This window comes from Penaeus monodon, chromosome 4, assembly GCF_015228065.2.
Source record: "Penaeus monodon isolate SGIC_2016 chromosome 4, NSTDA_Pmon_1, whole genome shotgun sequence".
Classification (NCBI taxonomy): domain Eukaryota; kingdom Metazoa; phylum Arthropoda; class Malacostraca; order Decapoda; family Penaeidae; genus Penaeus; species Penaeus monodon.
Window position 1 is genome coordinate 59,450,664 of NC_051389.1, and position 26,930 is coordinate 59,477,593.

A 26,930-nucleotide genomic window follows, 5' to 3' on the forward strand; every position below is an offset into this window, starting at 1 on the left:
GAGGAAGGGGCAGAAGGGGAAGGAAAAGGGATCGCGAAAAGAGGGGGGGGGGGCAGAGAGAGAAGGAGAGAGGGAGAGAGGAGAGAAGGAGAGGCGATTCCCCTCCGGAGCCGGATACGCCGAGGGCTTCGGCGAGCGCGGCCTCGCATCCCGCAATCAGCTAATCACGAAGCCGCTCATTAGGCTCGAGACTCAGGCGCCGTGCAACCGGTTGCCGGGGGGCGGGGGGGGGGGGTGCACGGGGATCATAACTCTCTCGCTCTTCCGCTTCCCTTACCTTTTTACTCTTAATTGTTTCCTTATACTCCTCCATCTCTCTCTCTCCCCCCTACCTCTCTCTCTCTCTCTCTCTCTCTCTCCTTTCTCTCTCTCTCTCTCTATCTATCTATCTATCTATCTATCTATCTCTCTTTCTTTCTTTCTCTGTCTGTCTCTCTCTTTCTTTCTCTCTCTCTCTCCTCTCTTTCTTTCTCTCTCTTCTTCTCTCTCTTCTCTCTTTCTCTACTCTCTTTTTCTCTCTCTTTTCTCTCTCTCATCTCTTTCTTTCTCTCTCTCTCCTCTCTCTCCTCTTCTCTCTCTCTCTCTCTCTCTCTCCTCTCTCTCTCTCTCTCTCTCTCTCTCTCTCTCTCTCTCTCTTCTGGCGGGGGGGGGGGCCCCCGGAGAGACAGAAAAAAATTGATAAAAGGAAGAGAAATGAGGAGGAATTAAGGTTGTGAGGGGGGAGGGAGGGAGGGAGGGAAGGAAGGTAAGAGGGAGGGAGGGAAAGAGGGAGAAAGGGATGGGAGGGAGGGAAGGAAGGTGAGAGGGAGGGAGCAAAATGAAGGGAAGGAAGGAAAAACGGGAGTACGGAGAGTAGAGTCGATTGGGACGGAGAAGGGAAGGTAGCGGAGATGAGGGGAGGGAAGGGAGTGGGGGGGTAGGAGGTGGCACGAAGGCCCAAGAAGGAACTGTAGCTAGGAAGTGACAGAAGGGGGGGGTCCCTTTTCTCCTTCCGTGGCTGGGCATCGCCGCTGAATAGGTGGGCGAGGGGGGGGGGGGGGCAGTCGGAGAGAGCGGCGTGGGGGGAGGGGGGCTTAATGAGTTTTAAGGGCGGGTGGAGGGGGGGGGCTGCGTTCACAGGTGCAGGTTACAGGTGTCTGTATATTCCCTCTGCCACTCCTTCAGTCTCTTCTCTCTCTCTCTCTCTCTCTCTCTCTCTCTCTCCTCTCTCTCTCTCTCTTACTCTCATACTCTTTACTCCCTCCTCCCCTCCCCTCCCCTCCCCCTCCCCGGCTCACTCCTCCAGTCCCTCCCTCCCCGTTCTCCTTCTATCTCCCTCTGTTTGCCTTTCTCTCCTCCTCTCTTTCAATCTCTTTCTTCCTCTCCCTCTTCCTCTCCCTTAATACCTTTCTCTTTCTCCCTCAATCTCTTTCTCCCTCTTTCTCTCCCTTAATCTCTCTTTCTGTCCCTTTTCCTCTCCCTCAATGTTTCTCTTTCTCCCTCTTCCTCTCCTCTGTCTCCCCCTCCCTCCCTTTATTCCCCTTTTCCCTTGGCATACCTCGGGTCCAAGGGTTGGCTGTCGTATATGGTGCAGCGACCTGGTCACCTTGAGGCCGCGTTTTCGGTGCCACCTGTTGTTGTCACAGCTGTGTCCCCCCCCTCTCGTTTTTTTATCTTCTTTTTATACTTCTTTTCCTTTTCCTTTTTCATTTGTCTGTTTTCTTGTTTATTTTTAAAATATATTGTTCCCCTTTCCTCTCTCTATTTTCCGTATCTACCTCCTCCTCATTATATCTCTTTTTTTTTTTCCTTTTTCTCTCTCCCTTTTGTTTTCCTATTATTTCTTCCTTCTCTTCGTTACTGTCGCGCTGCACATCATGTGCGTTAGCAAGAGGAACTACAACTTTACATCAATTAGGAAACATTTATTGCCTTCAAAGAAAAAAAAGATTTATCTGGTGCTTTAAATACTGTACTACACCTGCTTTCTTCTCCTTTTGTTTATTGATTTATCCTGTGTATATTTTTATATATCTGTTGCGTCGTTCACTGTTCTTTGTGCATGTCGGGTTAAGGGTACTGATGGGCAAAACACACAGTTGATTTGCAGTGAATTTCTATATGATTATGTTCACGTACACAAGTCTAGCCATGTGTATGTTTTTTATATATGTATGTATGTATGTATGTATGCATGTATTTATTTATTTTTTTGTCTGTCTGTCTGTCTGCCTGTCTATGTCTGCCAATCTATCTTTGTGTTTGTGGAGAGATGTGCATGCGTGTGTGTATAAATGTACACACATGTTTGCTCATGAATATATAATTTTTTTTTTCAAAGATTCGTAACCCACCCCCCTAATTTACATTTCGAGGCTAATGGAGCGGGACGTGCCCCCTTCCCCCAGTCTCCCTCTACCCCCCTTCCCCCCCTCCTCACCTCCTCGCCCCGCCCCACCCCACGGCTCGCGAAAGCGGGGGTCGAGTGCGGCGGGTCACGGCTGCGGGCGTGCGGGCGTGCGGGCGGGCGGTGTCACTTCCTATCTCGAACGGCGGTATATGTTCCCTGTCGGTAGCGTTCACAAGATGACGTCGATGCGACTCGAGTTCCGTTACGGAGAGCCGATTTCATTACGCTGTTTGTGACGTTGATTTATTCTGTTCCTCTCTCTTGTTCTCAAGATATTGACTGATTCATCTTTGAATTGCTTGTTGGGCTGGCGTCACCTGCGTGGCCGTCGACCAGTGCGGGCGCACCGGACGGGCACGGCGACCACGGAGCAAATGTCACTTGGTGTGGCCGTGACGCGCTGCTGAGTCACGCCTCTCCCGCTCCCTTACCCCCCCCTACCTCCCTTCTCCCGTCTCTCTACGCCTTGCGCCCCCTGTTTGCTCTGCCTCTACCTCCCTCCTCCCTTCTCCGTAACCCCTGCCACCTACGCTCCCTCCTTGCCCTCTCTCAGCCGAGCTCCCCCTCCTTCCCCTCCTCCTCTTCTTCCCCCTCTTGCCTTCCTTTCCCTCTCTCCCCTCCCCCTCCTTCCTTCCTCCTCGCACCCCCCCCCCCCCCGTTGCCTCCTGGGGGGTCGCGGGTCCATGGCGCAAGGGAGAGGCTCTGGACTACGCTTTTGTGCCTTTGTTTTTTTCTCGTCTGCTGTTTTTCTTCGTCCTTCTCACTCTCTTTTTTTCGCTTGCCCTTTATTCGGTCTTCCTCCCTAGTTATCCGTCTATCTGTCTTTATAACTCTGCCTCTACATTCTACTTCTCTCACTCGTTCTCTCCCTATTTCTCTGTCACATTATCCTCCTCTTGCTCTCTCTCTCCTTATCTCCCTTTTAGCCGCCTTTCACCCTCTTCCTCTTTCTCCCTTATGTGGCTCGCTTCCGGACGGGCTGATATCGAGCGGTTATCAGACCGCCTTCGTTCATCATTTCCCCTATTTTCCTTCCTTTCTCCCTTCCTCTTGTCCTTTCGTCCTCTCTCCCGTCCTTTCGTCCTACTTCCCTTTCTTCGTTCGTCCCTTCCTTCATCCTTTCCACTCCCTCCCTCCCTCCCTCCCTTTCTTTCCTCCCCCCTTCCTCCTTTCCTCCCGTCCTTTCGTGCTTCCTTCCCTTTTTCCGCTCCTCCCTCCCAAGGAATAGAAAGCCATGAGCGAGCGTCGGCGAGCACAGCGTCGGCAAAGCGCGTGCTGGGAGAGAGCGCATCGGCCACAGTTGGCTTTGGTGCGGGGGTTTCTGCGCTTCAGTTGCCTCTCGTGCGGCGTGGCTTGTCGAGGCGTGTTCCATCGGGCCTCTTCTCTCTTCTCCTTTTCTCTTCTCTTCTCTTCTCTTCTCGTGTCTTCTCTTCTCTCGAAACTCAACGATTGATTGGGACATTTAGGGAACTGTGTAATGGGATTTGTGTGGATACCGTTAGGAGAAATACGCTTAGGAATATGATCATCTGTTGTTTTTCTTTTTTACGCGTGGCAGTAGACAACTTACGATCCAAACTTTCCTTCTTCCTCTCTTCCCCCTTTTCTTTCTTCACCCCTCCCCTCTCACTCCTCATTTCCCTCTCTGCTTTCTCCCTCCCCTTTCCACCTCCCCCTTTTCCTTTTTCCCTCACCTAATTTCTTCCTCTCCCCCTCCTCCCTTTTTATCCTCATCACCCTTTCCCTATTTCTCTTTCCTTTCCCCCTCTCTCTGACCCAGCCCAGCCGAAGGAGCGCTGACAGTGGATTCCCCGGCCGTTGATTTGCCAGCTTCTGCTCTCCCAGATTCAGTGAAGAGAAAGAGAGAGAGAGAGAGGAAGAGAGAAAGAGGGCGAGAGTGCGAGTGCGCCTTCAACAGGTGAGGCGGTGCACCGGCGAGACACCTGTGCACATGGACAGGTGCTGTCCTCTGCCGCCCGCCGCCGCCGCCGCCGCCGCTGGGGTTCTAGTTGGGTAGATTTAAGGGGGGGAGGGGGGGATGGAGAGGAATTGGGGAAAGAATGGAAAGGGAGATGGGTAGAAAAAGGGTATAGGGACTAGGGAGGGAGAAAGGGAGGAAGGAACGATTCAAGGGTGCGAAGTAGGAAGGACCTGGAGGTAGGGAGGAAGGAGCGGGGGGGGGGGGAGGAGGTTAATGAGGGTGGGAGTGCCGTGGTTTCCGCCAGGTAGGAGTCGGATCTGTGCCGCGCGATGACTGTGAGGACAAGTTCTTCAGTGAGTCATCATCGGGTGTCTGGAAACGGGGGAGGGGGAGGGGGTTAAAGGGGAGAAAAGGGGGATGGGGGTAAAGGGTGCGGAGGGGGGGAGGGGGATTCTGTCGGTGGTCCTGGTGAAGATGATTATGATTAACGGGGGGGGGGGGCGATGGAAACATGCATTTGGTTTTAGTTATTTATTCTTTATTGTAGTTATTTTTTGTTAATTATTTTGTTTATTCATTTTTGTGGCGGTCTGTTGCGCCGATTGAATTTTGTTGTCATTTATTTTTTATTTATTTATCTTATTATGTCACTTATTCCTTTAATTTGTTATTTTGTAATTATTACCTTACGACGCATCATTTTTTTTTCTTTATCCTAATTTTCCTATTTTCGTGTATTTTATTTTATTTTGTTTTAGGTTCTATTTGATAATATCCTGTTCACTTACTTTTATTCTGTTTAATATATGTGTGTGTGTAGATATAGATATAGGTATATGTGTATATTTATTTATTATTCATTTATTTATTTTTATTTATTTTTCTTTTTGGGGGGTGGGGGGGGGGCTTGCATTAGTGGCGGCGGTGCCTGATGTTGGCGCGATGTGACGCAACGGCGTCTGCGGCGAGGAGGGCGGGCGTGGCGGAGGCCGTGGGCTGAGCTCTTGTAGGATGACGTACTTATCGCGGCGAGATGGGCGTGGGCGAGGGCGTGGGTCGCATGGTTTGGAAGTACTTTGGTGAATATTGCAAAGCGTCACTGTGGGCGAATTTGGCGACGAGGAGGAGAGAGAAGTGAAACAAGGAAGACGAGAGGATGGAGTGAGCAGAGTTGACTCGATAGATAGACGGATAGATAGGGGAGGGGTGGGGCGGAGAGAGTCGTCGTGTGCTGAGTCACCAGCAACAAGGTGGTGCAACAAGGTGCAGATCAATGCAGGGTCGGGGTGCTCTTAGGGCGCGCCTTGTAGGGTCGGGTCGCCCAGGGGTGCTACTCGCGCTCCGGAAGGGACGCGGGTTTGCGGGGCGCCGGCCGGAGTCTCTCGCTTGTGCGGTCATTCATTCTTTCGTTCGCTGGTTCATTCACGCTTTTCTTTCAGTCGCAGGAAAAGTTGCTGTGTCATGGACGAAAAGTGCTCATGCCTATTCTTTCATTTCGTCTTCTCATTTTTGGACTGTCTCACCGCCTGGTCTCTCGCTCTCTGTCCCTCTCGCTCTCCCTTTTTTCTCCAATTCTCTTTTTCTCTATCTGTCTCTATCTCTCTCTCTCCCCCCTCCCTCTCTCTCCCCCCTCCCTCTCACCTCCCTCCCCCTTCCCTTCTCTGTAAGGCGTGTCCTTTGTTTCAGAGTTTAAAACCCTCCCCCCCGCCTCTCCCCCACCACCCGTTTTTTCTTTTTTCTTTCCCCTTTCGTCCCCCCTTCCCTTCACTTGCTCTTCCCATTCATCTCCCCCTTCCCTTCCCTTCCTCTTTCCCTCCCTTTCCTCCTCCGTTTCCTCCTCCGTTTCCTCCTCCCTTTCCTCCCTCCCCTTTTAAACCCCCCCCCCCCCGGCGACAGTTCCCGTAGCGGTCTCCTGACAGAGGGGAGCAAGAGGGGGCGGGGGAAGGGAGGTGCGGGGAGAGGGGAAGGAAGAAAGGGGGGCGTGACGCTAGACCTGGAGAAAAGGGAAGGGGAGGAACAAAGGGGAGAGCTTAGGCGAATGGGGGAAAAGGGAAGGGGAAGAGAGGGAGGAGAGGGAAAAAGGAGGGGGTCGAAGGAAGGAAGGACCCAAAACAGTGCCGGGGCCTTTCCCCTTCCCGCTCGCTCCCCGTTTTTTACCTACTGCTTTTAAGTGTGGTGAGTGTGTGTGTTGTGTTTGTGTGTGTGTGTGTGTGTTTTGGGGGTTTGTGTGTTGTGTGGTGTTTTTGGGGGGTTTTTGGGTGTGGGGGAAGAGAGAGAGGGGGGGAGGGAGAAGGGAGAGAGAGGGAGGGAGAGGGAGAGGGGGGCGCAGTCTGAAGAGATCCTCTTTACTTGTTCGAAACTTCTAATTTTGTTCACTTTGTGCCCTTTTTCCCTTTCATCCTGTGTCAGTGCCATTTTAGTTATCCCCCCCTGCAATTTTTTTGAGGATAAGCGCCGCGCATCGAGGGCGATAAACAAAAAACACTGCATAAAAATTTTTCTACCCCAAAATGATTTTAAATAAATTCAAATGAATAATCGCTCCCCCCCCCCCCCACCTCCCCTCCCCCCTAAAAATCATCGCCCTCGCCCTACTCTGACCCGGCCCCCTGTGGGTGTCCCTGTGAAACCAAAAAATCCCCTCGCCCCTCCCCCTCCTCTCCTCCTCTCGTTGTCTCCTCGTCCCCCCGCTGTCTACCCATACCCCTTTCCCCTTTTCCATCTCCTCTCTCCTTCTCCGTCTCCTTCCCTCTCTTTCTCTCCTCTCTCTCTGGCTTATCTCTCTCTCCCCTCTCCCTCACCCTTCTATCTTCTATCTCAACTTCTCTCTCTTCTTTCCCATTTCCCTCCTCTCCACTCCCTTTCTCCCTCCCACCTCCACATCTTCCCCAACATTTCCCTCGCTCCCCTCCCCCTCGCCTCTCCCCCCCCCCTTCCCACGGAAATCCCGCCAAGCCCCAGAATCGCTTGCCGGCGGCGGCTGGACAGGTTGATCGAAGTCGGAATGCTGATTCTTCCTTTTTTCGTTTTCCTCTACTTTTCTCATTTTCTTTTATTGTTTCTGTTTCTGATTCTCTCTTTCTATGTCTCCACAATTCTGTTCTCCCCCCCCCCCTTCTTTCTCTCTCTCTCTCCTTCTCTCCTCCCCTCCCCCCTTTTTCCCCCCCCTCTTTCCCTTCTCTCTCTCCTCTCCCTCTCTCTCTCTCGTCCCTCCCTTCTCTCTCTCTCTCTCTCGGCGGTATTAAAAGGATCCGCGGGGGCGGGGGATAGCCGCTGGGACAAAAAAGGGGGGTTTTAAGGGGGGGGGGGGGGGGAAAAGGTAAGGCTTGGCTTTTCCCAAAATTGGGGACTGTCTTCACTTTTATTGTCAATTCTGTTTATTGTATATATTGGTGATTAGCATCATTCATTCATTCACTCTCTCTCTCTGTCTTCCTCATTTTCTGTCCTTTTCCCTCCTTTCCTTTCCTTTCACCCTCGCCACCTTTCCTCCCCTCCTTACCCCTTCCTCTCCCTCTCCCCCTCCCAGTCTCCCCCGGATACTATATACTTTCATCTCTAGATTTTTCCTTGTGTTTATTCTCGCCCTAGACCCTGTGAGCCATTTCAGTCCTGTTTCCCAGGTATTCCTGGGGAAATTGGGGTGTGAACCCTCAACCCCTTTTTTGGAATTTTAAATTAATGCGAAAATGTTTGGGGGTCTCGTTCCGAAGGCGTTTTTTAAAAACGTGTGACATGCCAAAACGTGTTTTAGACTCGTTGCCAGCTGGAGCGGGTTGATCAGGGGCCTATCCCATTTCACTTCTGTCTTTTGTTTGTATTTTTTTTTTCTTTTCTTATTAATTATTAGTTTTTCATTTCCTGTTGTTGCTAGCTAATGTGTCGTGTTTTGTTTTCTTTTGCTCTTATCATTTTTCTTATTTTTTCGTTCTCTCTTTTCCTTCCCTTTCACCACCCTGCCCATTTCTTTTCTCTTTCCTCACCTTGCTTTCGCCCTCTTTCGTTCTTCCCTTCCGTGTTTGCGTCTTCCTTCTTCCTCCCCTGTTGTTTTACTTCTTTCCCCTCCTTATATATTCTTCCTCCTCCTTCCTCCTTGTACTATTCTTCCTCCTTCCTCTCCTCATGTTATTATTCCTTCCTCCTCTCCTTGGATTCCTCTTCCTCTCTTCCCCATTTCTCTTCCTCTCTGCCTCCCCCCCCCCCACTATCCTTGCAGCCCGTCACCCAGCAACTCAAAGCCCCCCCCCCCCCTTAAAAAAAGCAGGCGAGAAGAGAAACAAAGAAACAAAAAGCCTTCCAGTTCCTCCATGGTTGGCTGAGGGGAGCGTGAGTCACCCTGCATCCCCCCCTCCCTCTCCTCCTCCTCCTCCCCCTCCTCCTCTTCCTCCTCCTCTTCCTCCTCTTCCTCTCCTTCCTCCCCCTCGTCCTCTGCTTCCTCCCCTTCGTCCTCCTCCTCCCTCCCCCTCCCTCATCCCAATCCCCCCTCCCCCTCCCCCTCCCCCTGTGTGGGTCGCACTGTTATGATGACTCCGAGGGATCGCCTTACCTGCTCGCCCGTCTGCTTCGCTACCTTTGCCGGTACTGTGGGATTTTTCTTCTTTTGTTCATTCGTTTGTTTGCGTGAGTCCTATTGCTTGGCTTTTACTCTCTCTCTCTCTATCTATCTATCTTATCCTTCTTCTCATTTTTTCTCTATTTTTTCCCCCTTTTTTTCCCCCTCCCCCTCTCCTCTCTCTCTTCTTTTTCTCTCTGTTTTTTCTTTCCCCTCTCTCTCTCTGTCCCCTCTCTCTCTCTGTCTCCCTTCCCCTCTTCTCTCTCCCCTCTCTCTCTCTTCTCCCTCTCCCCTTCCCCCTCCTCTCTCCCCTCTCCTCCCTCCCCTTCTCTCTCTCTCTCTCTCTCCTCCTCCCTGTTACCTTTTTCCTTTTCGGTTTTTTTACTCCTTTTCCCCTTCTCTTTTTTCCTCCGCTTTTTTTTCTTTTCTTTTAAATTTGGCTGAAAATACCTTTTATGAGGGAAGGGGGCCTTTCTTCCGAGAAAAAAAAAGGGGGGGGGGAAAATGGAAGAGGGGGAAGGAAAAGGAAAGGGGTTTGTTGTGTTGTTGTGTTTGTGTTTTTGTGTGGTTGGTTTGGGGGTTTTGGTGGGGGGGGGGGTTTGGGAGAGAAGAGAGAGAAAAAGTGAGGAGGGAAAAGAGGGGGGAAAAATTAAGGGGGGTTTGGTTTCAGTTCGTCCGTGTGCGGGTGAAAGAGCCCCCGCGCACCATTGCCTGATTAAGACCCGGGCAAAGTGTTGCGTCACCGAAGGAGAGCAGCGGGATTTCTCCTTTTACTTTATTTTCAATTTTCTTTTTTTCTTTTCCGTTTCGGACCAGATGTCTCGGAACTCAAAGGAAGGTGGGGGGGGGAGGGGGCGAGTGGCAATCTTTGTAAAATTTTAAAAGTTCACACACACCCACACACACAACCACCCCCAACACCCACAACACACACACACACACACAACCCAAAACAACACACACACACACACCACCAGAGGGGGAGGGAGGGAAAAACAAGGGTTTGAAGCATAGGAGGAAAATTGGAGAAAAAAAAAAAGTAAGGAAGAGAAGGAAGGAACATTAAAGAAAAAAGGGAAAGGGGAAAGAAAAGGGGGGAACGAGGAAATAAAAAAAAAAAAGGGGAAAGGGGAAGGCGGGAAAAAAAACACACAAAAGAGAGAAGGAGGGGGGGGGGGAGCGGCGTGCCTCGCGAACGGACCCTGGTCGCGGCGCACAGCGGCCGCTCGGGGGTCACTGTCACGCCGGGGTAAAAACGCTGCTCTCCTCCCCTCTCTCCTTCCCCCCTCTCATCTCTCTCTCTCTTTTTCTCCCCCCTCTCTCTCTCTCCTCTCTCTCTTTTTCTCTCTTCCCCTCTCTCCTCTCCCCTCTCTCCTCCCCCCTCCCCTCTCCCCTTCTCCCTCTCTCCCTCTCTCCCTCTCTCCCTCCCTCCCTCCCCCTCCCCCTCCCATATCCCCTCTCTCCTTTTATACAAGCGGCGCTCGGAAGTGGGAAGGGGGTGGCAGATAGGGGTACTGTTGCCCTGCCAACAGACTGCTGTTGTCAGGATCCATGTCCTTTCGTTGTCAGTGTTGGCAGCAGGATCGTGAGGTTAGCCCCGAGTCCGTTTTGCCCCCGACCGCATTCCCCAAGCTCTCACTTTCCTTACCCCCTTTTCCACTTCTTTTTTCTATTTTCTAGTGCCATTCTGTCCCCGTCCCCCTCAAAGATAGTCGTCTCTCATTCCACTTAGGAATTTTTTCCAAAAGTTCCTTACGTCCGAAACCCCCTTCATACATCCTCATTTTCCCTCCCCCAGTTTCCCCCTCTTGCCTCTCCTTCCCTCGCCCTCCCCCGAAACTAATGTTTTCCGGGCCGGCCTTTTCCCAAGTCCCTGCTCAGACTCCTTTTTCCCTTCCCCTTCCTCTCTCCCTCTTTTTTCCTTTTTTTTTCCCCCCCTTCCACCCCTTTCTTTTCTTCCTCTCTCCCCCTGCCCCCTGCTCCTGGGTTCCCCTCGCCCCTCGCCCTCCCGCCGCGGATTTTTTCCACCCTTTTCCCCTCCGTCCTTTACAGTTTCAGAACGCCCCGCCCACCCCCCCTTTCCCCCTTTCTTCCCCGCCCCTCCCCTCCCCCCTTTCCTCCCTTTTTCCCCCCGACCGTGGATTAAAGGGTGGCGGTTAAGATCCGCCGCTTTTTTTTACCCTTTTCCGGCAAAGGGGCCCGGGGCCTTTGCTTGTGGACAAGGGGAGGGGCGAGGGCGCTAGAAAAGGGAGGAAGGGGGGGAGGGAGGGAGAGGGAAAAAGAAATAAAGGGGAAGGAGAAAGGAGGATGGGAGGGAAGGAAAAAGGAAAGACGTAAGAAAAAGGGAAGGGGGAGGGCATGAGGGTGGAGGGAAATAAAGGGGAAAGAAAACGGAAGGAGAAGGGGGAAAGGAGAATTTTAAAGGAGCGAAGAAACAGAAAATGAGAAGGGGTTTTCAAAAAAAGGGAACGGGAAGAGCGTGACAGGTGAAAGGGGTCAAAGCGGGAAGGTTACAGAGGCTGAGATTTTGGGCGCCATGATAATGTGCTGCTGCTGCTCCTAAACGGCTTTGGGGGTTTGTGCCCCTTTCGGATAGTGGGGAAAGGTCTGGTCCTGGGATTTCGGTCTGTGATTGATAATGGGTCTGATTGGTCGTGAAAAGGGAATTTGGTATTTTTTTTTTATAGAAAAATTCTTACAGGGATGAGGATGTGTGAATATTTTTGGGATGGTTTTTTGATATGAGGGGATTTTTTTCTTATTGGCGTGACAAACGACATGGTTTTATCGAAAGCGGGTTTGGTCTGACAAGGACACCGCAAACGATATCCCAACGGGCCGGACACGCCAGCACACGCCCTTATTCCGCAGGGGGAGTCCACGCTCTGTCCTCCACCGGGGAAAGGACGGCGGAGATGGGGCATCTCCCCGGGTAAGGAGGCGCGGGTGCGGGGGGGGGGGGCATTAGCGGGGGGAGGGGTGGTCTGATGTGGTTTTTTGGAGGGGGGAGCGATGGCCCGGGGGGGGGGAGGGGGGGGGAGCGAGGAGGGGGGGGGGGGGGGGGTGGGCGTTTTGAAGAAGTTTTTTTTTTTAGTTTTATTGTTTATAAAAATTGTTTTTTGTTTTTATCATTTTTTTTTGCGATGGAAGTTCTTTTTTTTGTTTTTTTTTATTGCTTTTGGAACTGGCTTCTTACTAACCCCGAAAGCCTTTTTGACTTCTTTTTCTCTCCCTCTTCTTCCTTCTCCCTCTCCCCTCCTCTTCCCTCCCTTCTCCCCCCCCCCCCCTTGCCCACCCCCTCCCCTGACCCTCTGCCCTCAAGCTTTACCCAGACCCCCCCCCCCCTCCGTGGGTTTCATATCACTGACGCTCATGCAGCTTTCGGTTTTTCCTGACTCGGCGTGTGGGCGCCGAAAGTCCGCCCCCGATCAGGCCTCGGGTCCCTCGCTCCTGCAGGCCCGGGGAAGGGGGAGACGTGTGTAAAAGTTTTTATATTCTTACGTATAATCATTAGGGATTTTATTATTGATTTTTTGGCTTTTATTTATTTGCTATGTTATTTAATTTTTAATTTTTGCTCAACCTTGAATGTTGTTCCATAGAGCACGTACCATCTGTCTGTCTGTATCTTTTCCCTCTCCCTTTTTTCCTCTTTCCCTCCCTCTCCCCCAACCCCTCCCCCTTTCTCTCCCTCCCTTTTCCCCCCATCCTCTTTTTCCTCCCCCCCTCCCTTTTCCCCCCCCATCCCTTCCTCTCCCCCCCCCATTCCATCCCCCCCCTCCCTCTCTTTCCCCTCCCCCTCCCTTTTTTATCATAAACAGAGTTACTCCCATTGTCCAGGCTGGAGTTTGTTTTTTGACGGCGAGTCTGGCCTGGTGGCGGCGGGTCGGCTTTCAGTGCCGAGGCGTCGTGTTTGTTGGGACAGGGGACTGTCACCCATCCCCCCCCTCCTGCCGCCCCTTCTCGTCCTCCCTTCGACCCGCCATTTGTTCCCTTCTCGGGTCGGTCTCTCCAGCAGTTGCTTCTTCCAGCCCCCCCCCTTCTACTGCCTCTTCTCACTCCCTCCTATCGTTTTTCTTCCCTCGTTCTTTCCTCTCTTACTCCGTTAACCATTTCATGTTTCTCTTTCTCTCTAATTTTTGCATTTTCTGCGTTTTTTTCCGTTATGCGAGTGTGTAAAATATGTTGTGTTGTGCGTATTACTGCATCTATATCCGTGCTGCTGCCTTTGACTATTTGTCCGTGTCCCTGTTGGAGCCGGCCTGAAAAGCCCCTTTTGTGAAGAAAAACTTTCGTGGGTCCGGCGGCGGCGCCCAGAGCCCCGCGCGGGAAAACTGATCCTAATGCCATCATCGCCTTTTTTCCCCGCCGCGCTCCCTCCGCCGCAGGACGGACGCGAGGGATGGCGGCCTCACTTGCTCTGCCCCTGTAGTTGTTTTCTTGTGTGCGTTTTTGCTTGTTTGTTTGCGGCGCGTGCGTACCTACATGCGTTTGCCTGAGTGCGTAACTGCGCACTTGTATGAATGCATACAGACCATGTGTCTGGCAAATCCCTTTCGCCCCAAAATCGACAGGCCCAAGGCCTTAGGCGCCGCGCGCCCACTTACTAACGCGATCACGCGCCGCCGGGCTTACGGGGCCGACCCGCCCCCCCATTTTGGGGAACGCTGCCGGGTTTTTGTAACCGTCCCCGCCCCTAATTCGCAAAGGGGGCCCGTTTATTGGCGATGCTGTTTTGGCCTTCTCGGGGATTCCGTTCACGATGTGTTTTTATTGACTTTTTTATGGTTTGCATATTTCATTTGTATTGTTTGATGTGTTTTTTTGTTTTGTTTTGTTTTTGTTTTTGTTTTTTCCTTTTTGGGTAACTTATACGTCCCTCCTATTCGATAGGCTTACTATACGTGATCTTTTCATCTCCCTTTACAAATTCAAAACAAAAAAAGAAAGATTTTTTCATAATATATTCATCAGTGTCCACCTGTCCCCCCTCCTCTGCCCCCCCCCCCCCCCGGGAAAAGGGGGGAAAAAAGGAGGAAAAAAACACGAAATGAAGGCGGCTGGCATTGGCGCGAGCGCGGCCTCCCGCCGTGTCCTTCGCTCCCGTTCGCTGGCTCCTCGTCTTCTTCCTTTTCTTCTCTTCTCTTCTTTGGCCATTTTTCTGTCCTTGTTGCCTCTCTTATCGTTTCGGGGCTCCTCCTCTTCCTTTGTATTGTTGCTTCGTATTTGTGGACTTTTCTCTCTTTCCTTCTCCTTTGCTTTGTGTTTATTTCTGTACAGCTTCATTGGCCATCCTTATCCATTTGTTTCCTCCCCCCCCTCCCCTCCTTCTCTCTTTTCCTCCTCTTTCCTCCTCTCTCTTCTCCTCTTCTTCTCTCTCTCTCCTCTCCCCTCTCTCTCTCTCTCTCTCTCATTCCTCTTTCCCCTCTCGCTCTTCCCCTCCGTCTCTCTCCTCCCTCCCTCTCGCTCCCTTTTCCCTCCCCCCCCCCCACCCCAAAAACCGGGAAAGCCAGCGCAAAGGGCACGCGTCTCGGGGCGCCTTTCCCACCCGTCTGGTGTTACGCCCACCGTGGCCGGCTCGCGCTGGCTCGCGCTGGCCCCGCACGCAACCTGGCCCTAGGTCCTTCTGCGTTTGGTCGGGGTTACGCGCGTTCTTGCTTCTCCACTTTTCACCCATTTTTTTCCTGTTTTTTTTTTCTCTTTCTCCCCCTCTCCTTTCTTTTTTTCCCTTTTTCTCTTTTTCTGATTTTGGTTCCCCTTTTTTAATATAATATATATATATATATAATATATATATATATATATATATATAAAATAATTTTAATATATATATATATATATATATATATATAAAATATATATTATATATATTTATTTATATATATATTAAATTATATATATATATATATATTTTTATAATTTTATATTAGTATATATATATATAAAAATATTATATATAATATTATTATATATATATATATATATATATATATATATATATATATATATATATTTAAAATAAAAATTAACAAATAAAAAAAAAATAAAACATAAAAAAAAAAAAAAAAAATAAAATTAAAAATAATAAAACCCTTTAAAAAAAAAATACTTTTAATTTCCCCCAATTAAAAAATAAAAAATTTGTTTTTTTAAATATTTAATTTTTAAAAAAAAACAAAAAAAATTTTAAAAAAAAAAAAATAAAAAAAAAAAAAAAAAAAAAAAAAAAAAGAAAAAAAAAAAATTAAAAAAATATAAATTTCAATTTAAAATTTTAAATTTTTTTCCCCGAAAAAAGGAAAAAAAAAAATTAAAATAAAAACAAAAATAAAAAAAAAAAATAAAAAAAAAAGAAAAAAACAAATGAAAAGGGGAAAAAAAAAACAAACCCAAAAAAAAACAAACACCCCCCGCCAAACCGGGCCCCCTTCTTTTTTGACCCCCCCCCCCCCTTTTCTTTTTTTAAAGGGGAAAAACCTTTTTTTTAAAATCTTTTTTTTTTTTTTATTTAAAAAAATAAAGCAAAAAAAATAAAAGAAAAAAAAAAAAAAAAAAAAGAAAAAAAAAAAAAAAAAAAAAAAAAAAATTTTTCAAAGAAACCAAAAAAGTCAATAAAACCCAAAAAAGGGGAAACAAAAAAAAACCCAAAAAACAAAAAAAATAATAAAAACCCCAAAAACAAAATTTACAAAAACCCCCAAAAAATAGGGGGGGGGGGAAAGGGGGCGGCACCGGGGGGAAAAGGGCGCCGGCCCCCCAAAAACCCTTTCCTTTTGGGGGCAAGGGGGGGGGGGGCAAAGGGGGAAAGGGGGCCGAGTTTTTATGCTTTTTTTTGTTTAAGACCCAAAAGGAAAAGAAAAACGAAAAAATGAAAAACAAAAAAGGGAAAAAAAAAAGGGAAAAACAAAAAAAAAAAACAAAAAACCCAAACCCCCTTCCCAAAAAAAGCCAAAAAAAAAAGGGGGCAAAAAAAAAACCCCGGGGGGCCCCCGGCCAAAAAGGACCCCCCAAAATTTTCTTAAAAAAGGAGAAACGGCCGCAAAAGGGGGGCCGGCCCAACCCGGCCGCTGCCCCCCGGGTTTTTATCGCGCACCCCCCCCCCCTCTTCCCTCGCATAAAGGAAAAGAAAAAATGCGAATTTTAAAAAAAGGGAGAAAGGAAACCATGATACCAGTAAAAAAAAAAAACAAAAAAAAACAATAAAATGAAAAGCAAATAAAAGGGGGGGCCCCCCCCGGGTCCGGAGGGAACCCCCAAAAGGGAACAATGGCCCTTTTTCCCCCGGGGGCGGGGGCGGCAGAGGGGGGGTTTTTTACGCCCTTTTCCCCCAAAAACCCACGAACCCGGCCCGAAAGGGGGCCGGGGAAAGGCCAGATCCCCCAAAAAACAACCCACCGGAAAAGACGAAACGATTAGAAAAAAAAAGGGGGGAAAAAAAAAAAAAAAAGAAAAAAAAAGGAGGAGGGGAGGGTTGGGGGGGGGGGGGGGGGAAAAAAGCGAGAGAAAGGGGTAAAAAGGGGGGGGGAGGAAAAGGGGAGAGGGGGGGGATTTAGCGAAAAAAAGAGGGGGGGAAAAAGGCCGCCGCAAGGGGTGGTCAAAACAAAACCACACACATATTAAATTTTATGTAAAAACGGGAGATAAAAAAAAAAAAATAGGGAAAAGAAAAAAAAAAAAAAGGAGGGGAGGGATGAATGGGGAGGGAGAGGAAGGGATAGGGAGGGAAAGGGAGAGGGAGAGGAAGAAGAGAGATGGAGGAAAAGGGAGGGAGAGAAAGGGAGGGAGAGGTTGGGAGAGGGAGGGAAAGAGGAAAAAAGGGAGAGGGAAAGAGGACTACAGACAGACAGATGGTACGTAGCTCTATGTGAACAACATTCAAGGTTCGAGCACAATATGAAATTAAAATATACATAGCAAATAAATACAAGCTCAGAAAATCAATAATCAATACCTAATTGATTAATACGTAATGAATATTAAAAATCATTTACACACGTCTACCCTTCGCACGGCCTGCAGCGAGCGAGGGAGCCGAGAGCCTGATCGGCGGCGCGCACTTCTCGGCTGTCACACGCCGAGTCAGGAATAACCGAAAGCTGTCATGAGCGTCAGTGCATATGACACCCACGGAGGGGGGGGGGGGTCTGGGTAAAGCTTGAGGGCAGAGGGTCAAGGTGGCACGGGGGTAGGGCAAGGGGAGGGGGGGGGAGAAGAGGAGGGAATAAGGAAGGGGAGAGGGAGAAGGAAGAAGAGGGGAGAGAAAAAGAAGTCAAAGGCATCTGGGCTTATGATAAGAAGCCAGTTTCCAAAAGTCATATAAAACAAACCAAAATAAAGCAACTTCCATCGCAAATAAAACTGATCAAACAAACAAGACAATTATTTATAAACAATAACTAACTAAAAAATAAACTTCTTCAAAACGCCCACCTCCCCCTCCTCCCTCCTTCGCTCGCCCCTCCCCCCCGGCCATCGCTCGCCCTCCACAAATCCACATCAGATCCACCCGCCTCCCGCCCCCCATTCGCCCCCCACCCCCATCCCCCCCGCCGCAAGCCGCCCGCGCAGCCTCTTAGCCAGCGAGATGCGTCCATCTCCGCCCGTCCGTTCCCGGTGGGGACAGAGCTGTGGACTCGCCCTCGCGGAATAAGGGCGCTTGTTGCTCGGCGCTGTCCGTAGCGTCCGTTGGCGATATCGCTTGCGGTGTCCTTGTCAGAGCCAAATCCGCTGTCGATAAAATCCATCGTCGTTTGCTTCACTGCCAATAATGAATAACAACTACCCTCACTATCAACATAATCCATCCTAACTATTCACACTATCCTCATCCATCGTAAGAATTTCTACTATCAATCAAAATCCACCAAATTCCTTCTCACGACCAATCAGACTCCATCATCACTATCAGCAGACCGAAATCCCAGTGACCAGCACCTTTCCTCACTATTACCGAAGTGAGCACAACCCCCAACGCCGTCAGGAGCAGCAGCAGCACCCATTATCAGTGGCGCCCAAAATCTCAGCCTCTGTCAACCTTCCTGCTTCGTCACCCTTGTCATCCTTGTCACGCTCTTCCCCGTCTCCCTTTTCTTCGAAAACCCATTCATTCATTTTCTCGTTTCTTTCGCTTCCCTCTTAATATTCTCCAATTTCCCGTTCCTCCTTCCCGTCTTCTGTTCCCTTCCATTCCGTCTCCCATCCCTCACTGCCCTCCTCCTTCCTCTTCTCTTATCCGTCTTTCCTTCTCCTTCCCTCCCATCCTCCTTTCTCCTCTCCCTTCATTTCTTCTTCCCTCTCCCTCCCTCCCTCCTTCCTCCCTTCTCTAGCGCCCTCGCTCCCTCCTTCCCCCTTGATTCCACATAGCAAAGCGCCCCCGGGACCTTCAGCACAGGAAGTGGGTCGAAAACTGCGGCAGGATCTTAACCGCCACCTCTGAATCCGATGCGGTCGAAAGGGAGGAAGAGGAGGAGGAGGAGGCGGGGAAGAAGGGGAAGGAGGGGATGGGCGCAGGGCGATAAATACTCGAAGCTGTAAAGGACGGAGGAGGAAGAGTGTGAAGAAAAATAACAACAGCAGGAAACGGAAGAGAAGGACGAGGAGGAAACGAGGAAGAACCATCAGGAGACAGGGAAGGCAGAGGAGGAAGAGAAGGAAGAAGAGAAAGAGGTGGAAGGGCAGAAAAGAAGGAAAGAAGAGGGAGAGAGGAAGGGAAGGAAGAAAGAGCGAGTCTGAGCAGGGACTTGGAAAGGCAGGCCAGGAAGGCATTAGTTACGGAGGGAGGGCGAGGGGAAGGAGAGGCAAGAGAGGGGAAACATGAGGGCGAGGAAACGTGAGGATGTATGAAGGACAGGTTTACAGGACGTAAGGAACATTTAGAGAAAAATTACCTAAGTGGAATGAGAGACGACTATCTTCTGAGGGGGACGGCGACAGAATAGGCACTAGAAAATAGAAAATAGAAGTAGAGAAGGCAGGATAAGGAAGTGAGAGCTTGGGGACATGCGAGTCGAGGGGCAAGCGGGACTCGGTACTAACCTCACTCCGCTCCCAAACACGAAAACAAAAGGCTGGATCCTGACAACAGCAGTCTGTTGGCAGGGCAACAGTACCCCTATCTGCCACCCCCTTCCCACTTCCGAGCGCCGCTTGTATAAAAGGAGAGAGGGGATATGGGAGGGGGGAGGGGGAGGGAGGGAGGGAGAGAGGGAGAGAAAAAAGGGGGGGAAGAGGGAGAGAGGGAGAAGAGAAGAGAAGAGAGAGAGAGGAGAAGGAGGAGAGAGAGAGAGAGAGAGAGAAGAGGGGAGAGAGAGGGGAGAAGAAAAGAGAAAGAGAGGAGCAGCGTTCGCCCCCCGGGCGTGACAGTGACCCCCGAGCGGCCGCCACGCTGTGCGCCGCGACCAGGGTCCGTTCGCGAGGCACGCCGCTCCCCCCCCCCCCCCTCTTCCTTTTTCTTTTTTTTTTTTTCTTCCTGCCTTCCCCCTTTCCCATTCTTTCTTCTTTATTTCCTCTGCTTCCCCTCTCTCTCCTTCCCTTTCCCCTTTTCTTCTTTAATGTTCCTTCCTTACTCTTCCTTACTTTTTTTCTCCAATCTTCCTCCTATGCTTCAACCCTTGTTTCTCCCTCCCTCCCCCTTGTTTGTTTTGGTGTGTGTTTGGTGGTGTGGGGTGTGGTGTGTGTTGTGGTGGGTGTTTTTGGGTGTGTGTTTTTTGTGTGTGTGTGTGAACTTTTAATTTCCTACAAAGATCTGCCACTCGCCCCCCCCTCCCCCCTCCACCTTTCCTTCGAGCTTCCGAGACATCTGGTCCGAAACGGAAAAGAAAAAAAGAAAAAAAATTGGAAAAGGGGTAAAATTTCCCGCTTTCCTTCGGGGGGCCCCCCCCCGGGCCTAAACCCAAACCCAATTCCCCCCTCTTCACCCCCCACAAACTCCCCTCTTAAACCCCCCCCCACCACCACACCCAACCCCCCCCCCCCCAAAACCCCCCCACACCCCCTCTCTCTCTCCCTCTCTCTCTCTCTCTTCCATTTCCCCCTCCCCCTTCTCCCCCTCTCTGGCACCACGACAAGGTCCCAACGCTTAACAGCCTCAGCTAGAAAGGTCACTTTCACAGCAACAATTAAGAGAAAGTTCCAACAACAACTGGCATTCGGCAGCTGTTAAAGTCTAACCTTTGCCTCCAGTACTTTACTGCTGGGATTTACTGCTGTATTTCTTCTCTCGCTAACCTGATAATCTCGATATCCTCTCTTGTTCTCCCTTCTATACATATAGGTATACACGCGCGAGGATGAAAGGGAAAAGAGAAGAGAGAGAAGAGAAGGGGGAGAGAGAGAGAGAGAAAAAAGAGAGAGAGGAGAGAGAGAGGAGAGAGAGAAGAGAGAGAGAGAACAGAGAGAGAGAGGGAACAGGAGAGAGGAGACAGAGAAGAGAGGAGACAGAGAAGAGAGGAGACAGAGAGAGAGGAGACAGAAAAGAGAAAGAGAAAGAAAGAAAAAGATGAGAAAATAAAAGATAAGGAGGAAGAGATAGAGAAGATAGATAGAGAGAGGAAAAAGTAAAACCCAAACAAAAGGACTCACGCAAACAAACGAATGAACAAAAGAAGAAAAATCCCACAGTACCGGCAAAGGGAGCGAAGCAGACGGGCGAGCAGGTAAGGCGATCCCCCGGAGTCATCATAACAGTGCGACCCACACAGGGGGGGGGGAGGGGGAGGGGGGGTTGGATGAGGGGGGGGGGGGGGGGGGAACGAAAGGGGAGGCGAGGGCGGGGGGGGAAAGGGGAAGGGGAAAAGGAGGAAGAGGAGGAGGGAAAAGGAGGGGGGGGAGGAGGAGGAGGAGAGGGAGGGGGGGATGCAGGGTGACTCACGCTCCCCTCAGCCAACCATGGAGGAACTGGAAGGCTTTTTGTTTCTTTGTTTCTCTTCTCGCCTGCTTTTTTTTGGGGGGGGGGGCTTTGATTGCCCGGTGACGGGCTCAAGGATAGGGGGGGGGGAGGCGAGAGGAAAAAGAAATGGGGAAGAGAGGAAGAGGAATCCAAGGAGAGGAGGAAGGAATAATAACATGAGGAGAGGAAGGAGGAAGAATAGTACAAGGAGGAAGGAGGAGGAAGAATATATAAGGAGGGGAAAGAAGTAAAACAATAGGGGAGGAAGAAGGAAGACGCAAACACGGAAGGGAAGAACGAAAGAGGGCGAAAGCAAGGTGAGGAAAGAGAAAAAGAAATGGGCAGGGTGGTGAAAGGAAGAAAGAGAACAAAAAAAAAGAAAAATGATAAAAGAAAAAAACAAAAAACGAACCCCATTGCTAGCAAAAACGGAAATGAAAAAATAAAAATTAAAAGAAAAAAAAAAAAAAATCAAAAAAAGACAGAAGTGAAATGGGATAGGCCCCTGATCAACCCGCTCCAGCTGGCAACGAGTCTAAAACACGTTCTGGCATGTCACACGTGTAAAACGCCTTCGGAACGAGACCGCAACATTTCTCGCAGTTAATTGAAGTTCACAAAAAGGAGCTTGAGGAGTTCACACCCGAGATTGCCTTCACAGGAATACCTGAGGGAAAAAGGGCTAAAGGGTCAAGGTCTACGGGGGATAAAAACACAAAGGAAAATCAGAGATGAAAATATATATATCCGGGGGAGCTGGGGGGGGGAGAGGGAGGAAGGGGGGGGGAGGGGGAAAAGGGGGCGAGGGGAAAAAGGAAAGGAAAAGGGAAAAGGAAAAAATAGGAAAACGAGAGAGGAAAAGGAATAATGAATGATGCTAATCACCAATATATACAATAAACAGCAATTAGACAATCAACGTGAAGACAGTCCACAAGTGGTAAGCAGCCAAGCTCTTTACCTTCCCCCTCCCCCTCCCCCTCCCCCTCCCGCCCCCCCCCCCGGGCCCCCGCGGGTATCCCCCCCCCTCGCAATGCCTTTCACTACCCCCCAAGAGAGAGAGAGAAAAGAAGAGAGAGAAAGAGAAAAAGAAGAGAGAGAGAAGAGAGAGAGAGAGAGAGAGAGAAGGGGAGAGAGAAAAAAGGGGGGGGGGGGAACAAATTTTGGGGACAAGAAAAAAGAAAATCAAAAAAGAAAAAAAAAAAAATAAAAAGTGAAAAACGAAAAAAAGGGAAATCAGCATTCCGACTTCGATCAACCCGTCCACCCGCCGCCGGCAAGCGATTCTGGGGCTTGGCGGGATTTCCGTGGGAAGGGGGGGGGGAAGAGGGGAGGGGGAGGGGAGCGAGGGAAATGTTGGGGAAGATGTGGAGGTGGAGGGGGGGATGGGAGGAGGGGAAAAGGGGGAAAAAGAAGAGAATTGAGATAGAAGATAAATGAGGGGGGGGGAGAGAAGATAACCAAGAGGGAAGGAAAGAGAGGAAGGAACGGGGAGGGGAAGAGGGATGGAAAGGGAAGGGGGATGGGTTAACCCCGGGGGGCGAGGAAAAACGAAGGAGGAAGAGGGGAGGGGGGGGGCTATTTTCTTTTTCACGGGGACAAACCCGTGGCGGGTTCGAGTATCAGGGGGCGATGAGGTTGGAGGGGTGAGGGGAGGTGGGGGGTGGGGGGGATGCGATTATCTCCATTTGAATTTATTAATAATCATTGGAGTAGAAAATCACTGTTTTTTTTTTTTATCGCCATCGGCGCGGTCTTACCCCTCAAAATTACGCAGAGGGGGATAACATACATTCACTGAGCCGGGGAAAAAGGGAAAAGGTCACAAGGGGGAAAACAAAATTACGTAACGTTTCGAACAAGTAAAGAGGATCTCTTCAGACTGCGCCCCCCTCTCCCTCTCCCTCCCTCTCCCCCCCCCTTTCTCCCTCCCCCCCCCCTCTCTCTTCTCCCCCCCCCCCCCCCCCCCCAACACAACCACACCACACACCACACACACCACACACACACACACACACAACTCACACACACTTATATACGCAGTACGTGTACACGGAGAGAGCGAGCGGGAAGGCGAAAGGCCCCGGCACTGTTCTGGATCCTTCCTTCCTTCGACCCCCTCCTTTCTCCCTCTCCTCCCTCTCTTCCCCTTCCTTTCCCTCTATTCGCCCTAATGCTCTCCTCCTTCGTCTCCTCCCTTCCTCTTCTCTCCAGTTGCTAGCGTCCACGCCCTCTTCTCCTCCTCTCCGTCTCCCCCGCACCTCCTTCCTCCCGCCCCCTCTTGCTCCTCCTCTGTCACGGATGACCTGCTACGGGTACACATGCTCGCCGCGGGGGGGGGGGGTAAAGGGGAAAGGGAGGAAAAGGGAGGAGGAAACGGAGGAGGGAAACGGAGGAGGAAAGGGAGGGGAAAGAGGAAGGGAAGGGGGAGATGAATGGGAAGAGCAAGTGAAGGGAAGGGGAGACGAAAGGGCGAAGGGGAAAGAAAGAAGAAAACGGTGAGTGGGAGAGAGGCGGAAGGGAGGTCTTTAGTCTCTGAAACAAAGGACACGCCTTAAAAAAGGGAAAGGGGGGGGGAGGGGAAGGGAGGGGGGAGAAGGGGGGAAAGAAAATAAAAAGGACAGATAGAGAAAAAGAAAATTGGGGAAAAAAAAGGGGAGCGAAGGGCAGAGAGCGGAGCCCCGGGGGTGAGCAGTCCAAAATGAGAAACGAATGAGAAAGCATAGCCTTTTTTGTCCATGACACACAACTTTTCCTGCGACTGAAAAAAAAAGCGTGAATGAACCACGAAAGAAAGAATGGAAAGACCCCCAAGCGAAGACCCCCGCCGGCGCCCCGCAACCCGCTCCCCCTTTCCGGGGCGCGGTAACCCCTGGGGACCCGCCCTAAAAAGGGGCGCCCTAAGAGACCCCCCCTGCATTGATCTGCACCTTGTTGCACCACCTTTTGCTGTGACTCAGCCACGACACTCTCTCCGCCCCCCCCCCTCCCCTATCATCCGCTTCTATCGAGTCAACTCTGTCCCCACCTCTCGTTTTCCTTTTTTCACTTCTCTCCCCTCCTCGTCGCCAAATTCGCCCACTGAGTTTTTGCAATATTCCCCAAAGTCTTCCAAACCATGCGACCCAGCCCTCGCCCACCCCATCTCGCCGCGATAATACGTCATCCTAAAGGCTCCCCCACGGCCTCCGCCACGCCCGCCCTCCTCGCCGCAGACCCGTTGCGTCACCGCCCAACATCAGGACCGCCGCCAAACTAATGCAACCCCCCCCCACCCCCCAAAAAAAAAAATAAAAAAAAATAAATAAATGAATAATAAATAATATACCATATCCCATACTATACTACACCACACATTATTAAACAGAATAAAAATAATAACAGGAATAAAAATAAAACTAAAAAAAAATAAAAAAAAAAAAAAAAAAAAAAAAAAAATGGAAAATTTGGAAAAAAAAAAATGTGCGTCGTAAGGGAAAAATTACAAAAAAACAAATAAAAAAGGAAAAAGGGCATAATAAATAAATAAAAAAAAATAAAAGACAAAAAAATTCAAACGGCGCAAAAAACCGCCACAAAAATAAAAAACAAATAAATTTAAAAAAAAATAACACAATAAAAAAAAACACTAAAACCAAAAACATGTTTTTTCCCCCCCCCCCCCCCCCTTTAAACATAATCATCTTCACCAGGGCCACCGACAGAATCCCCCCCCCCCCCTCCGCACCCTTTACCCCCACCCTTTTCTCCCCTTTTAAACCCCCCCCCCCCTCCCCCTTTCCGACACCCGATGATGACCACTGAAAACTTGTCCCCACAGTCTCGCCGGAAGATCCGCTCCCCCCACCTGGCGGAAAACCACGGCCTCCCACCCTCATTAAACCCCCTCCCCCCCCCCCCCCCCTCCCTTCCTCCCACCTCCAGGTCCTTCCTACTTTGCACCCTTGAATCGTTCCCCCCCCCTTTCTCCCTCCCTAGTCCCCCATACCCTTTTTCTACCCTCTCCCTTTTTCCTTCTTTCCCCCTTCCCCTCCACCCCCCCCCCCCCCCTTAAATCTACCCAAACTAAACCCCCACCCGGGGCGGCGGGCGGGGCGGCGGCGGGGGGCAGGGGACCCCTGTCCTGTGCCAGGGTCTCGCCTGCCCGCCCCCCTTTTTAAAGGGCGCCTCGCACTCTCCCCCCTCTTTCTCTCTTCCTCACTCTCTCTCTCTATTTTCTCTTCCTGAATCTGGGAGCAAACTGGAAAATCAAGGGCCGGGGGAAAACCCTGTCAGCCTCCTTCGGCTGGGGTGGTCAAGAGAGGGGAAGGGAAAAAATAGGGAAAGGGGGATAGATAAAAAGGGAGGGGGGGAAGGAAAAAATTTTGGTAGGGAAAAAAAAAAAGGGGGAGTGGGAAAGGGGGGGGAAAAGCGGGGGGAAAGAAGTGAGGGGAGGGGGGAAGAAAAAAGGGGGAAGAGAGGAAAAGGAAGTTTGGGTCGTAAATGTCTCTGCCCCGCGTAAAAAAAAAAAAACAAGTGATCATATTCCCCAAGCGTATTTCTCCTAACGGGGGATCCAACAAATCCTTACAAATTCCCAAATGTCCCAAACAATCGTTAGTTTTGAGAGAAAAAAACAGAAAAGAAGAAAAGAAGAAAAGGGGAAAAAAGAAGAGGCCCCGATGGAAACGCTCGACAGCCCCCCACGAGAGGCAACTGAACGCAAAACCCCCCCCAACCAAATGGGGCCGATGCCCCTCTCCCGCACGCGTTTTTGCCGACGCTTTTTCTCGCCGACGCTCGCTCATGTTTTCCCTTTCCTTGGGGAGGGAGGAGGGGAAAAAGGGGAGGAGCACAAGGACGGGGGGAAAAAGGGGAGGGGAGGAAAGAAAGGGGGGGGAAAGGGGGAGGAGGGAGTGGAAAAGGGATAGAAGGGACAACGAAAAAGGAATAGGACGAAAGGCGGGGGAGAGGGGAAAAGACGAGGAAGGGGAAAGGAAGGAAAATAGGGAAATAAAATAACAAGGCGTCTAAAAACCGCCGTATCAGCCCTCCGGAGCGAGCCACATAAGGGAAAGAGGAAGAGGGTGAAAGGGGGCAAAAAGGGAGATAGGGAAGAGACCCAAGGGGATATTACAAGAAAAGGGAAAAAGGGGGTGAGAAAATAGAATGTAGAGGCAGAGTTAAAAAGCAGATAGACGGATAACTGGGAGGAAGACCGTAAAGGGCAAGCGAAAAAGAGATGAGAAAGGCGAAAAAAACAGAAAAAAGAAAAAAAAAGGGCCCAAAAACGTAGTCCAAGCCCCTCCCCGCGCCATGGCCCCCGACCCCCCAGGACAAAGGGGGGGGGGGGGGGGCGGGAGGGAAGAAGGGGGGGGGGGAAAAAGGGAAAGGAAGGAAGGGGGGAAAAGAGGGGGAGGGGGGGGGGGAGCTCGGGTGGAGGCAAAAGGGGGCGTATGCAGGGTTCGGAAAGGGAGGGGAGGTAGAGGGAGGAAAAAAGGGCGCAAGGGGTTAAAAGACGGGAAAGGGAGGGAGGGGGGGGGGAAGGGGGCGGAGAGGCGTGACCACAGCGCGTCACGGGCCCCCCAATACATTTGCTCCCTGGTCGCCGTGCCCCTCCCCGGGGCGCCCCCACGGGCGCCCGGGCCACGCAGGTACGCCAGCCCAACAAACAATTTAAGATGAATCATCAAAAACTTGAAACAAGAGAAGGAAAAATAACACGTCACAACCGTAAAGAAAAAGGGTCTCCTAACGGAAAATCGAGTCCCCCTCGACGTCATCTTTTGGGGCGCTACCGACAGGGGCCCTTACCGCCGTTTTTGGATAGAAGTGACACCCACCCGCACGCCCGCACCCCCAGCCCGGCCCGCCCCTCGCCCCCCTTTCGCGGCCGTGGGGGGGGCGGGGGGAGGAGGTGAGGGGGGGGAAGGGGGGGGGGGGAACTGGGGGGGAAGGGGGGGCCCTCCCCCCCTCCATTACCCCGAAATGTAATTAGGGGGGTTGGGGTTTCGAAACTTTGAAAAAAAATTATATATTCATGGCAAAAAAGTGTGTACATTTATACACCCCATCACTCTCTCCACAAAAACCCAAAAAAATTTGGGGAACTAGACAGGCAAAGACAAAACAGACAACAAAAAAAAAAATAATACATGCATACTACATCTACATACAAAATATAAAAAACATACAAATCAAT

General features: G+C 50.5%; 1 protein-coding gene across 1 annotated transcript in view; it reads left to right on the forward strand.

Annotated features, from left to right (window-relative positions):
* LOC119572631 (mucin-2-like) overlaps positions 1-26,930 on the forward strand; it is an 85,207-nt gene that overhangs the window by 34,840 nt on the left and 23,437 nt on the right. The gene's annotated exons all lie outside the window — the stretch shown is intronic.